Consider the following 12108-nt stretch of genomic DNA (forward strand, 5'->3'; position numbering starts at 1 on the left):
CAAGTCCTTACCAAAAGCTTAGTTATGCCAACAAAGTGGATCTCCATAAAATTGTTTTAAATCAGTAAAACGGAAGTTGTAAATTGTGTTCTTATGTTAACAATAAGAGTGTAAATTAAACACAAGGATTGTCAATGGCCTCACATCATAGACAAATGAACAATCTTCAACTATTAAAAACTGACCACAAGGAACCATGAAAACAAAAATGGTACAAAATAATGTTTAGCTATTTCCAACACAATTTCTAGTTGACTTAAGGAAAGTATAATAGTTTTGCTATTATAAATTGAGCTTGATAGGTTTGCCACCTTGGCTTAAGATAAGCATTATAAATACAATCTGAATGACTTAGAAATATATAAACCTACCAACCCAAAAGAGGATGGGCATCACACTCCCTGGCTTCAAACTGCATTTCAAAGCTGTAGTAATCAAAACAGTATGGTATTGGCATATAAACAGAATAGAGAATGATACAGAATAAAAGAGCCCAGAAATAAACCCATGCATACACGGTCAATTGATTTATGATAAAGGAGCCATGAATATACAATGGGGATAGAACAGTCTCTTCAAAAAATGGTACTGGGAAAATAGGATGGCCACATGCAGAAGAATGAAATTGGACTACTATCTTACAGCACACACAAAAATTAACTCAAAATGGATTAAAGACTTGAATGTAAGGCCTGAAACCATAAAACTCCTAGAAGAAAACACAGTTGGTAAGCATAGGTCGCGGTGATTTTTTAAAATCTTACACCAAAAGCAAAAGGAACAAAAGCAAAAATAATGTGCGATATCAAATTAAAAAACTCTACACAGCAAAGGAAACCATCAACAAGATGAAAAGGCAACCTACTGAATGGGAGAAAATAATTACAAATGACATATTGGATAAGGGGCTAATAAACAAAATATATAAAGAACTCAACAGCAAAAGAACAAACATTCTGATTTAAAAATGGGCAAAAGATCTAAATTCTTCTGAAGAAGACATATGATGGCCAACAGGTTCATGAAAAGATGCTCAGAATCAGGGAAATGCAAATTAAAACCGCAATGAAATATCACCTCACACTTGTTAGAATGGCTATTACCAAAGAGACTAGAAATAACAAGTGTTGGTGAGGATATGGAGAAAAGGGAACCCTTGTGCACTGTTGGTGGGAATGTAACTTGGTGCAGCCACTATGGAAAACAGTATGGAGGCTCCTCAAAAAAGTAAAAATAGAACTACCATATGATCCAGCAATTCCACTTCTGAGTATTTATCCAAAGAATTCAATGAAAACACTAACTCAAAAAGATACGTGAAGCATTATTTACAGTAGCCAAGATATGGACACAACCTAAGTGTCCATCAATGGATGAATGAATAAATAAATTGTGGTGCACACACACACACACGGGGTGGGGGGGGAATATTATTCAGCCATAAAAAGGAGTGAAATCTTGCCATTTGCAACAACATGGATGAACCTCGAGGGTACTAAACTGACTTATTTTATTCAGTCAGAGAAAGACAAATACCATACAATATCTCTGATATGTGGAAGGTGAAGAAGGAGGAAGAAGAGAGAAGGGATAAGGAAGAAAGAAGGAAGGAGAAAAAGAAACCAAACTCACAGATACAGAGAACAGAGTAGTGGTTGCAGGCAGCAGGGGAGTGATGGATAGGAGAAATGGGGGAGCTGCATGTTTTTTTAGTTTAAATAAACTGAATTTTTAAAAAAAGGATGGGTATCAATTACTATAAAAGAAATATTACTTTTATTAATTTCTTATATAAAATATATAAAATCTTTCTTAATATACAAAGTATATAAAATCTAATAGGGACTTCCCTCATGGAGCAGTGGTTAAGAATCCACCAGCCAATGCAGGGGACATGGGTTCAATCCCTGGTCCAGGAAGACCCCAAGTGCTGAAGAGCAGCTAAGCCCATGAGCCACAACTACTGAGCCTGTGCTCTAGAGCCCGTGAGCCACAACTACGGAAACCCGAGTGCCACAACTACTGAAGCCCACATGCCTAGAGCCCATGCTCCCAACAAGAGAAGCCACCGCAATGAGAAGCCCACGCACTGCAATGAAGAGTAGCCCCTGCTCGCCACAACCAGAGAAAGCCCGCGTGCAGCAACAAAGACCCAACGCAACCATAAATAAATAAATAAATTTATTTTTTAAAATCTAATAAACATGCACACACTCTCCTCCTCTCCTCTCTCCTTCTTTTCCTCTCCCATTCTCTCGCGCCTTCAAAAATACCCTATCCATGATGCATAAGGTTCATATCACTATTTTGAAAATGTAACTTAAAGCATGAGGAATAATTTTCATTTATTGACTAATCAATTATAAAGTCCAAGTGAGTTTGTTTACTGGCTATAATTTGCCAGCCAATGCTCCAGATCACAAAACTCAATTTTTATTTTCCTCTCCTTGTATCCCCTTTGGGCAATGCCAACCTTCCCAATTTTTCAATGTTTCATTCTTTCTCTGCACTAGTCATTATTCCCCTCGCAGACTCCACTCACAAACCTCTCTAGAAGTGTCCCAAAAATCTTTCCCACACTCTCTACTTTCTCCAAAGAAAACTCCAAAGTCCCTTTCCCTCAAAATGTTGCTATGCTCTATCCTCATATGCTAAACCTATCTGTGCTCATATTAAACTAATGATTATCTTTACAAATAATACCTTTGAAACTGGGAAAGAGCATAATGTTTAAAAACTCAAGCTCTAGAATAAGGCAAATACAGGTTTGAATCTAATTTTATGTGACTTCTGATGCTTTATATAATTTCCCTAAGCCTTAGATCCCTTATCACTAAAGTGAGTATATTACCTCACTTTGAATTGTTGGGAAGATTAAATGAGACGATGCTGCAAAGTGTCAGGCATTCGGCAGATTGTTTTTATTTTGTTTTGTTATTCATGGAAGTGATCTAGATATAAAAACCTCATCCAGAGATAGAAGCTTGGAAAAAAGTTTGTTTTTAAACAGGTAGACCTTTTGAAATCTCTCAAATTACCAATATTTGGAGCTCACCTCTTTCATAGAGCGGAGATTTAAGATATGAAAATCTGTGCAAGCAGGGGGAAAGATGTAAGGAATATTAAAGTACAATTGATCAACTCATTCAAGAAATATTTACTGAACACATACTATGTGCCAGACACTATTCTAAAACTTACAACAGTATACAGAATGGACAAAGTCCTTGCCCTCCTGGAACTTATCTTCTAGTGAGGTAAGAGAAGATATTGAAATAGTATGTCAGACAGTGATGAGTTTTGGAGCAAAACAAAGCAGGATAAGGAAATAAAATGCAGGCGAGTAGGCGTGGTTGTTTTATACAAAGTGATCAAGGAAGCACAGACTTGTTAGTAGAGACACTGAGGAGATAAGGGATAAACGAGAGGACCATATCAACAGAACCAATGGAAAATTTTTGAATTTTATTCAGAAAGATGGTCAGTATTATGTCAAAGATGCTAAAGAAAGGATTTCATTTTTAGTAACATACAGTTTTCAAAGTTTTTTAAATTAATTATGCTAATTTCTTAAACATTGTAACTTCAACAGAGTGTTTTTCTAAATAAATGTAAATCTGCAATTAAATAATGAAGAAGATTTTCTCTGTGTTTCAAATTATAGAATTTTAGAGCTAAAAGGACCTTCAGGTAATATATTTTTTCATATTAGGAAACTTAGATCCTTAGAAGGTAAGTGATATATCCATGTTCTACCCTGTTAGTTGTATCTTGCATTTCCTCTATTAAACAAATATTGGTCAAATGTTTACTCTGTACCTGCTCCATAAAGAAGATATTTAAATACAATTCTAACCCTTAAGGAACTTACAGAATACTGCTCCACGGTCTAATTCTGTAGCTACTCTTTATATGTGTGGCTACTTAAAATTTTTTATAGCTTTATTGAGGTATAATTAACATATTTAATGTATACAATTTTGTTAGTTTTGACATAGGTATAGATCTTTAAAATCATCAACATAATCAAGATAATGAACATATCATTATCAATAACATATAGCATTTCCGTATTATTATTTTAATACTTGTAGAATCTGTAGTGATGTCACCTCTCTCATTCCCACTACTGGCCGTTTGTATCCTATTTTCTTGATTAGTCTGAGTATAGACTTATTAACTGTATTGATTTTATCAAAGAATGAGCTTTTGTTTAATTGATTTTCTCTATTTTTCTGTTTTCTACCTCATTGATTTCAATTTAATCTTTACTAATTCCTTTTTTCTGTTTGCTTTGGGTTTTTTTCCCTAGTTTCTTAAAGGTAGGAATTTAGGCCATTGGTTTAAGATTTTTTTCTTTTTCGATATAGATGTACAATGTTATAAATTTCCCCCTAGATCTGCTGTGTGTCCTAATTTTAATAAGTTGGGAATTCATTTTTGTTCCATTCAAAATACTTTCTAATTTCTGATTTTGCTCCCTTCTATGATCCATGACTTAATTAGAAGTGTGTTATTTGGCTTCCAAATACTTGGGGATTTTCAGCTATCTTTCTGTTGTTACTGACTTATTTATTCTATTATGGTCAGAAAATACTTTATATGTATGACTTGATTATTTCCAGATTTATCAAAACTTACTTTATGTCCCAGAATATGTTCCATATGTTTGCTAAATAGCCCATGTACATTTTTTTTTTAAATGTGAATTCAACTGTTGCTGGGCAGAGGGTCAAGCTGCTTGACAATGTTGTTCCAATCTTCTAAATCTTTATTGATTTGTCTACTTGTTCAATCAATTATTGAGAGAAGCTATCAAAATATCCTGCTGTATTTATGGAGGTATCTCCACAATCTCTCCTCACAGTTCTATCAGTTTCTCCTTGGCGTATTTTGAAGCTCTGCTACTAGGGGCATAAACATTTAGAATTACATCTTCCTTACCATGATGAAATTACCTTCTTTATCTCTGATGATAGTCTTTAATCTGAAATCTATTTCATCTGACAGTAACTTCTGATTACTGTTAGTTTTCCATTCTTTTACTTTTAACTGATTTGGTATTTATATTTGAAGTTCACTGCCTCTAGGCATCATATTGCTGTTTCTTGCTTTTGTATCATATCTGAAAATCTCCACCTCTTCATTTGGCATATTTAGATTGTTTACATTTAATGTGATTATTGGTAAGTTCAGAATTAAATCTATCATCTTGCTATTTATTTTTCTATAGTTTCTTGGTTTTTTTTTTCTTCCTTTCTGCCTTTTTTGAATCAACTCAGTTTTTTTAATGATTCCATCTTCTCTCCATTGTTGGCTTCTTTGTTTAAAGGGTTTATAGTAAACATCTTTAAATTGATACAGTCTCCACTCAAGTGATATTATACCACTAAACATACAATATGGACTGTTACAATAGTATACTTCCATTTCTCCCCCACCCCAACTTCTGTGCTATTGTTGTCACCTAGTATACTTTTATCTATATTATGAAACCACTATATTTTAAACATTTTTTCTTAAAAATGTATGTCTAAAATAGTTTTGACCTTTGTTTTGAAAGCTATTTTTGCTGGGTATCAATTTCTAGGTTGATGGATCATTTTATTTCAGTATTTGGCTCAATGAGTACCACTTCAAATGTCTTCTTACAATTTGATTATGAGGTGCCTTGGAGTACTCTTCTTCATGTTTCTTTTAAAAGGGTTTCATTAAGTTTCTTGGATCTGTGGGTTTATAATTTCCATCAAATTTGAAATTTTTTCAACCATAATTACATCAAATATATTTTCTTCTCTTTCCCCTTCCCCTTTGGGAACTCCAATTAATATATAGTAGGTCACCTGAAGTTGTCCCACAACTCACTAACACTCTCTTTATTTTGTAAAAAAAATATTCTCTTTATTCTGTGCTTCATTTTGGATCATTTCTATTATTAGGTCTTCAAGTTCACTAATATTTTCTTCTGTAATATATATGTCATTAATGCCACCCAGTACATTTTCCATCGTACACACTCTAATTATCATCATTAGAAGTTTGATTTGGATTTTTTCCCCGTTTTCCATGTCTCTAACTCTTCTGAAACTATGGAATTCACTTGTAACAACGCTTTTTTAATGTCTTTGCCTGCTAATTCTAACAGCTTTGTCAGTTTTGATTTGGTTTTAACTGACTGATTATCTCCTCATTATGGGCCAAATTTTCTTATTTCTTATTGCATGCCTGGTAATTTTTATTGGATATCAGACATTCTGAATTTTACCTTGGTGGATGCTGGATATTTTTGTATGCCCATAAATCTTGAGTTTTGTTCTGGGTCACAGTTCTTTAGAAACAGTCTGATCCTTTAAGGACTTGCTTTTAAGATATTTTAGGAGGGAGTGAAGTAGTGCTCAACTTAGGGCTAATTATTCCCCACTGCTGAGATAAGACCCTTATGTGTACTCTCCCCAATGCCACATGAATCTTGAGATTTTCCAGTCTGGCTGAGAGGAACAGACACTATTCCTGCTGCTGCTTGAGTGCCAGCACTCAATTAAGCACCTCTAATCCTTTCAGGTCATTCTTTCTTTGACCTGGGGTATCTTCCTCATGTGCATGCCCTAATCAGTAAACAGCTGAATGCTTTCCTCTCTAGTCTTCGGTGGACTCCATCCAGCATGGCTCCCCTCTCACTCTCCACTCTTGTTTCTTCAACTCAGAAAGTCCTCTAGACTTCGCATGAATGTCTCCTCTTTGATCCAAGCCTGGAAATTTTCTCAAGGCAGTAAGCTAGCATAATCATAGACTCATTTCATTTGTTTCCCATTCTCAGGGATCTCTGCCCTTCAGTGCCTAATTCCAGGACTGTAAAACCATTGTTTTATAAGTTTTGCCCACATTTTGGCTGTTTCAGTTGGAAAGGTAAGGATTACCTTTATGATGTCATAGCCAGAAGCAGAATGTGATTATTTAAATTTAAATTAATTTTAAAAACTAATATTAAATTCAGTTCCTCATCCACACTAGCCATATTTCATGTAATCAACAGCCATATGTGGTAGTGGATACAATAATGGACAAGCAGATATAGAACATCTCCATAATTGCAAAAGGTTCTATTAGACCTGTCTGGCCAGTAAATGACATTTTCACTGTGCATTGTGGTAATGTTATTACACTTATATTCTAACTTTAGCTGTAAATTATACATCTGAACACATCTATTTTTATACTTTACATTTTTATGTCTAAAGCAACACATAAAATAATCATACCACAGTTTACTCATTTGTGGAAACAATACAATGTTATCTATTACATATATTGAAAGCATTAAATGAGATAACATACATAAAGTCTAATAGAGTGACTAGTACATCACAGATGCTCAAGAAATGGTAACTACTGACAAAAAATAATTTCTCTGTAATTCCCTCCCATTTCACAACCATTGCGCAATACACTTAAACAGGATAAGTAATTTTGAAATTGCTATTTTCACTTTGATTTTTATTTTTAATTCAAAAAGTAATGAAGGGCATGCTACAACATGAATGAACTTCAGAAGCACTAAGTGAAGGAAGCTAGTTACAAAAGACCACATGTTGTATGATACCATTTATCTGAAATTCTAGAATAGACAAATCTCCTTACAGAAAGTAGAATGGTGGATGTCTAGAGCTAGAGGAGTGAGGGGTAATAGGGAGTTTGCTCATGGTATAAGGTTTCTTCAGGGGACAATGAAAATGTTCCAAAATTAGACTGCATGGATATGTGCACAATTCTGTAAATATACTAAAAACCCATGGAACTGACATTTTGAACTGGTAAATTTTAGAGCATGTAAATTACTTCTCAAAAACACTTAAAACTGGCTTTTTACAAATTAATACATGTACATGATAGAAACAAAAATTCAAAGAAACAAAAATTCAAAGGAAAGTTCCCTTCTATCCAGATCTCTGGTATTCTGTATAAAATTCTGTACGTGTGTGCATACATTTGTACAAAGATACATGTCAAATAAAGACATTGTTTTATACTTTTCTTTTAAATTTTACACACACACACACACGTTTATTTCAAACAGTCTATGAATAGAGTGGATGCTACATATATTGAATACCAAAGTATACTTTGTAAACTTGCATACCTATATCTCTGGAGGTAAATTCTTAAAACTGAATTCTCTGTATCAAGGGATAGGTACATTTTTAATTTTGATACACTCCCATCAATAGTATATCAAAGTAGCCATATCCTTACATGAGCTGTTTCCCTATGCCCACAAAAACTGTGTTTTATCAAACTGTTTTATCCTTGCCAATGTGGTGGATGAAAGAAATGATATATTATAGCTGCATTCTTCTTATGAGTGAAATTGAGCCCCACAGGTTTATAAACCTTTTTGTTTGTTTTTTGGTCAGTTGGTTTAACCACTTTTTCATATCCTTTGTCTATTTTTGGTTTGTGAATCTTTTAGAAACCATTTTTATTTTTTGAAACTGAGTATACTTATGTGAAAACATAGAATTAATTTCATTATTATCTATTTGCACCAAGAATATGGGTGGTTAAATAAAAGTAATCATGTAATGGAAATCTCATAATGTACTAAACCAAAAGAACATTTTAAGCCAAGTGTACAGAAAGTATAACAAATAATGAGAAAGTAAAGTTCATTCAGCTGAAAAATACTGTTTTCTCTGGAATAACTTTTCAGGAAGTGATAGATTTACAATACATGGATTCCTGTTAGAGAGCTTACAAAACTTTCAGGGAAAAACTGTACTATGGTTGTCAGCACTATGTCATGCAGAATTATATGAAAACTATCCCTGTCAACGCTCTAACAAAGAAACAATATCACCATATATGAATACTTTAAAAACCTAAAAATAACCAGAAATATAAAAAATGTGACTACCACCTGGTAAAGAAGGCTGTTTTTACCATCTAAGCCTCAAAATGGTTAAAACACATATCCTGAAGTCATTTTAAAGTCTACTAGAGACCTAAACAGATGGTGCATTTAACTACTTCCTACAACCGAAATCTTCTGCTTTTCTTTAACATACTCAATTAAATGTTCTTTAACCCTGCCCAGTGCCTTTGACCACTCCTGCTTGAATGTGTCCAAAGACAATGATGCTCTTTGCTGCCTGGCCTTCATTACTCATCAAGTCTGTTTCCTCCTCATATTCACTGAGCCCCCTTCCTTCCATTATGCAAATAAATACTGAAATCTTGTCTCTGTTTTCTGGAAAAGAAGCAATAGATTTCTCCTTGCTCCATGTGTACTTCATTCATATTTTAGCCATCTATCCGTCCACCCGTTCATAAAAAGTTATCTGGTATCTATGTGTTACTAACACTTTGTGCCTGAGCAAAGTCAAAAGGAAAAAGATACAGAGGTAAATAAGCTCCAGACTATCAAGAGACCACGTGATCTTCAAGCAAAACAGAACAAACAAGGAACCACAAGTTCTTACCTTTGTTTATAAATTTATTTCAGTACTTGTTATATTGCCAGTGTGCTAGGGTAACAAAACTAGATAATATTGATTCTTGTTGCCCTTATGAGGTCTAGCAGAAATGCAGGCATATTAACAAATCATCCCAATACAACATGCTAGGACAGAATATTTACACCTCACCCTACAAGAGGTAGTCACCGAAACATCTAATTATATTATTATTTTAATTACTCAGTATATATTTAGACAAAGCTTTTTTGGTTGTCTGTATACCTTTATGTCTCCACCAGAAGTTACTTAGAACACAAAGTTCCCAAAAGCAATCTCTATTTCATCTAATTCCATATGTGGAGAGATTCTTGATATACTATATAAGGTTTTTGATAATAATGTTAATTTCTATTTATAGCAACCATCTTTCAAAAAACTAAGTTGTACTCCCATTCGTATACTTTGTAAAGGCTGAACTTTAGACTCTATAAGCATTTTCAACTTTTCTGAAAACACAGACCATTACGTAGCCTCTTGGGGAAGTCACTCTCACTGGACCAATAAGTGTTACACAATTTGCAATGTATATATTTTGCTTTGAACACAAAACAGATCATTATCATAATATTAATTTGTTTTTAAAAATGCATCGTTTTTGAGCAGTGGGATTCTTAAGTTAAATAACTATGCATTGTTTTATAATTTTTAAAAATCCTTATACAATTCTAATCTCACATAATATACAGTACATCTTTATAATCTGTCCCTTTGTTTTGGATTAGCAGTTTTGCTTACTGAGTTTTTTTTTTTTAAGTTTCCCTTCCTTGACAAAACAAATACGGGAAAAGTACAAAACACCTTATGGGGAATTTAGGGCCACAAACACCAGGCTATTAGTAAGGAAGAAGTCTGAGGTCTCCAGATTAAGACTATAAACTTGATCAAGTCACTTCCATTCTTTGAGCCTTAAGCTTTTTATCTTTAAGAGAAGTTAGATCAATCTCTAGGATCCTTCAGAACTCTAAAATTCTGCAATTCCATGAGTCAAACTTTTTCAGTATACAACAAAATTATTTCAAAGCAAACTGTCACTAATATATAATGAGACAAATCTCAAGAGTATATGTATATACTCTCATATGTATAAGCAAATGAGAGCATTTTCTCTGACTGAATTGAATGTGGGGAATTATATTAAATACATCAACAACTTGGTCCTAGTCTCTTCCTTGCACTGCTCATTGTTCTTGATTTATACCTTCAAGGTCAGCAAACAAAGTCTGGCAATATATTAACCTTGAAATTTTCCAGTTGTAGAAACAGCTATGTTAGATAGTGGCTGGGAAGTACAGTTTATATGATGTCCTGTCCTTTTATGGTTCGTAGGTAAGCTGTATTTTGTCTTCCATAAAAGTGAAAGGATTTAAAGTATATAACTATAGAAAATTACAGTATGTAGTAATATAACCTGTAAATTACATTCCTTATTACAACACAATTCTAATTCCGCTGGCAAATTAAAAAAAAAAAATCACAGCTTTAAATTACAACTCACTATTTAAAGGATTACAGATAAGGGTTTACACATGAAAAGAAATCAGTCTTTATTAAAAATTTAAAAGAAAATTTAATGGTCAAGTGAAAATCACCATGTGAATTCATTCATGGAACAAAATACTCACTGAAGTATGTTCTCTGAACTGGAACTATAAAAACCAACTAGACATTATCACCAAACACACACAGCACTTTATTTACATCTCTCTTATTATCATGTAAAGGAAATGCAGTTATTGGAAGTAAAGGTTGTCCAATGACTTATATTTAAAAGTTATCGAGATATTCAGCTGCTTCTTTTCTTTCCCATAGCCATCTCTCTATTTTATGGTCAATTAGTTGGTCATTAACAGTCATTAAAAACGCAAATCAAAACAAACAAGAAAGGAAATAAACATGTAAAGGAAGAGCAAGGAGCCAAAAAGAAACCATAGGAGAGTTTAAAGTCAAAGGTAAATCAAAAAAATAAAAAGGGCCAGAGAACATAGAGAAAGAGGAAAGTAGAGGATTAAACTAGATAATGAACTACTATTGACTAACACTGCCAGGCACTGTATATTTTTAAAAATATTACCACTAATTGTATAATAGCTCTTCAATGTAGGTTTTTAATCACTTCCATTTTAAAGATGAGGCAATTGGACTCAGAAGGTAAGTTACTCGCTTAAAATCACAAAATATTTAAGTGGCTGAACTAAGACTCAGAGCTAGGACTACCTGATTTCAAATTCAAGGCTTTCAATTATATCCCTCTGCCTCTAGAAAATTTTTACTGATGTTGATTTAGTAGCTACTGTGTTTCCAAGGTAGGGATAATCCCCATAATGCTTCCTATACATATATATGTATATTTTTAGTAAGTGTCATTTTAAAAAAAGAAAGGAGTGAGGCAAAATCTTTCAGAGTTCAGTATAATAATTAAAATAATAGTGTAACAGTAATATCAACTGCTGCTGTTACTGAATGCTCACTATATGTCACATGCTGTATTCAGTGCTTGACATACATCACTTTACATGATCCTCAAAATAGTCTTGTAATGTAGGGGTTATTATCCCCACTTCAGAGAAGAGGTTTAGAGAGACACAGACAATAATGG

General features: G+C 33.5%; 1 protein-coding gene across 1 annotated transcript in view; it reads right to left on the reverse strand.

The window, feature by feature from the left end:
* The window catches only part of TMEM135 (transmembrane protein 135), a 238509-nt gene that overhangs the window by 74760 nt on the left and 151641 nt on the right, over nt 1-12108 (reverse strand). The window lies entirely within an intron of this gene.

Source organism: Leucopleurus acutus (assembly GCF_964270905.1).
Source record: "Leucopleurus acutus genome assembly, chromosome: 8".
Classification (NCBI taxonomy): Eukaryota; Metazoa; Chordata; class Mammalia; order Artiodactyla; family Delphinidae; genus Leucopleurus; species Leucopleurus acutus.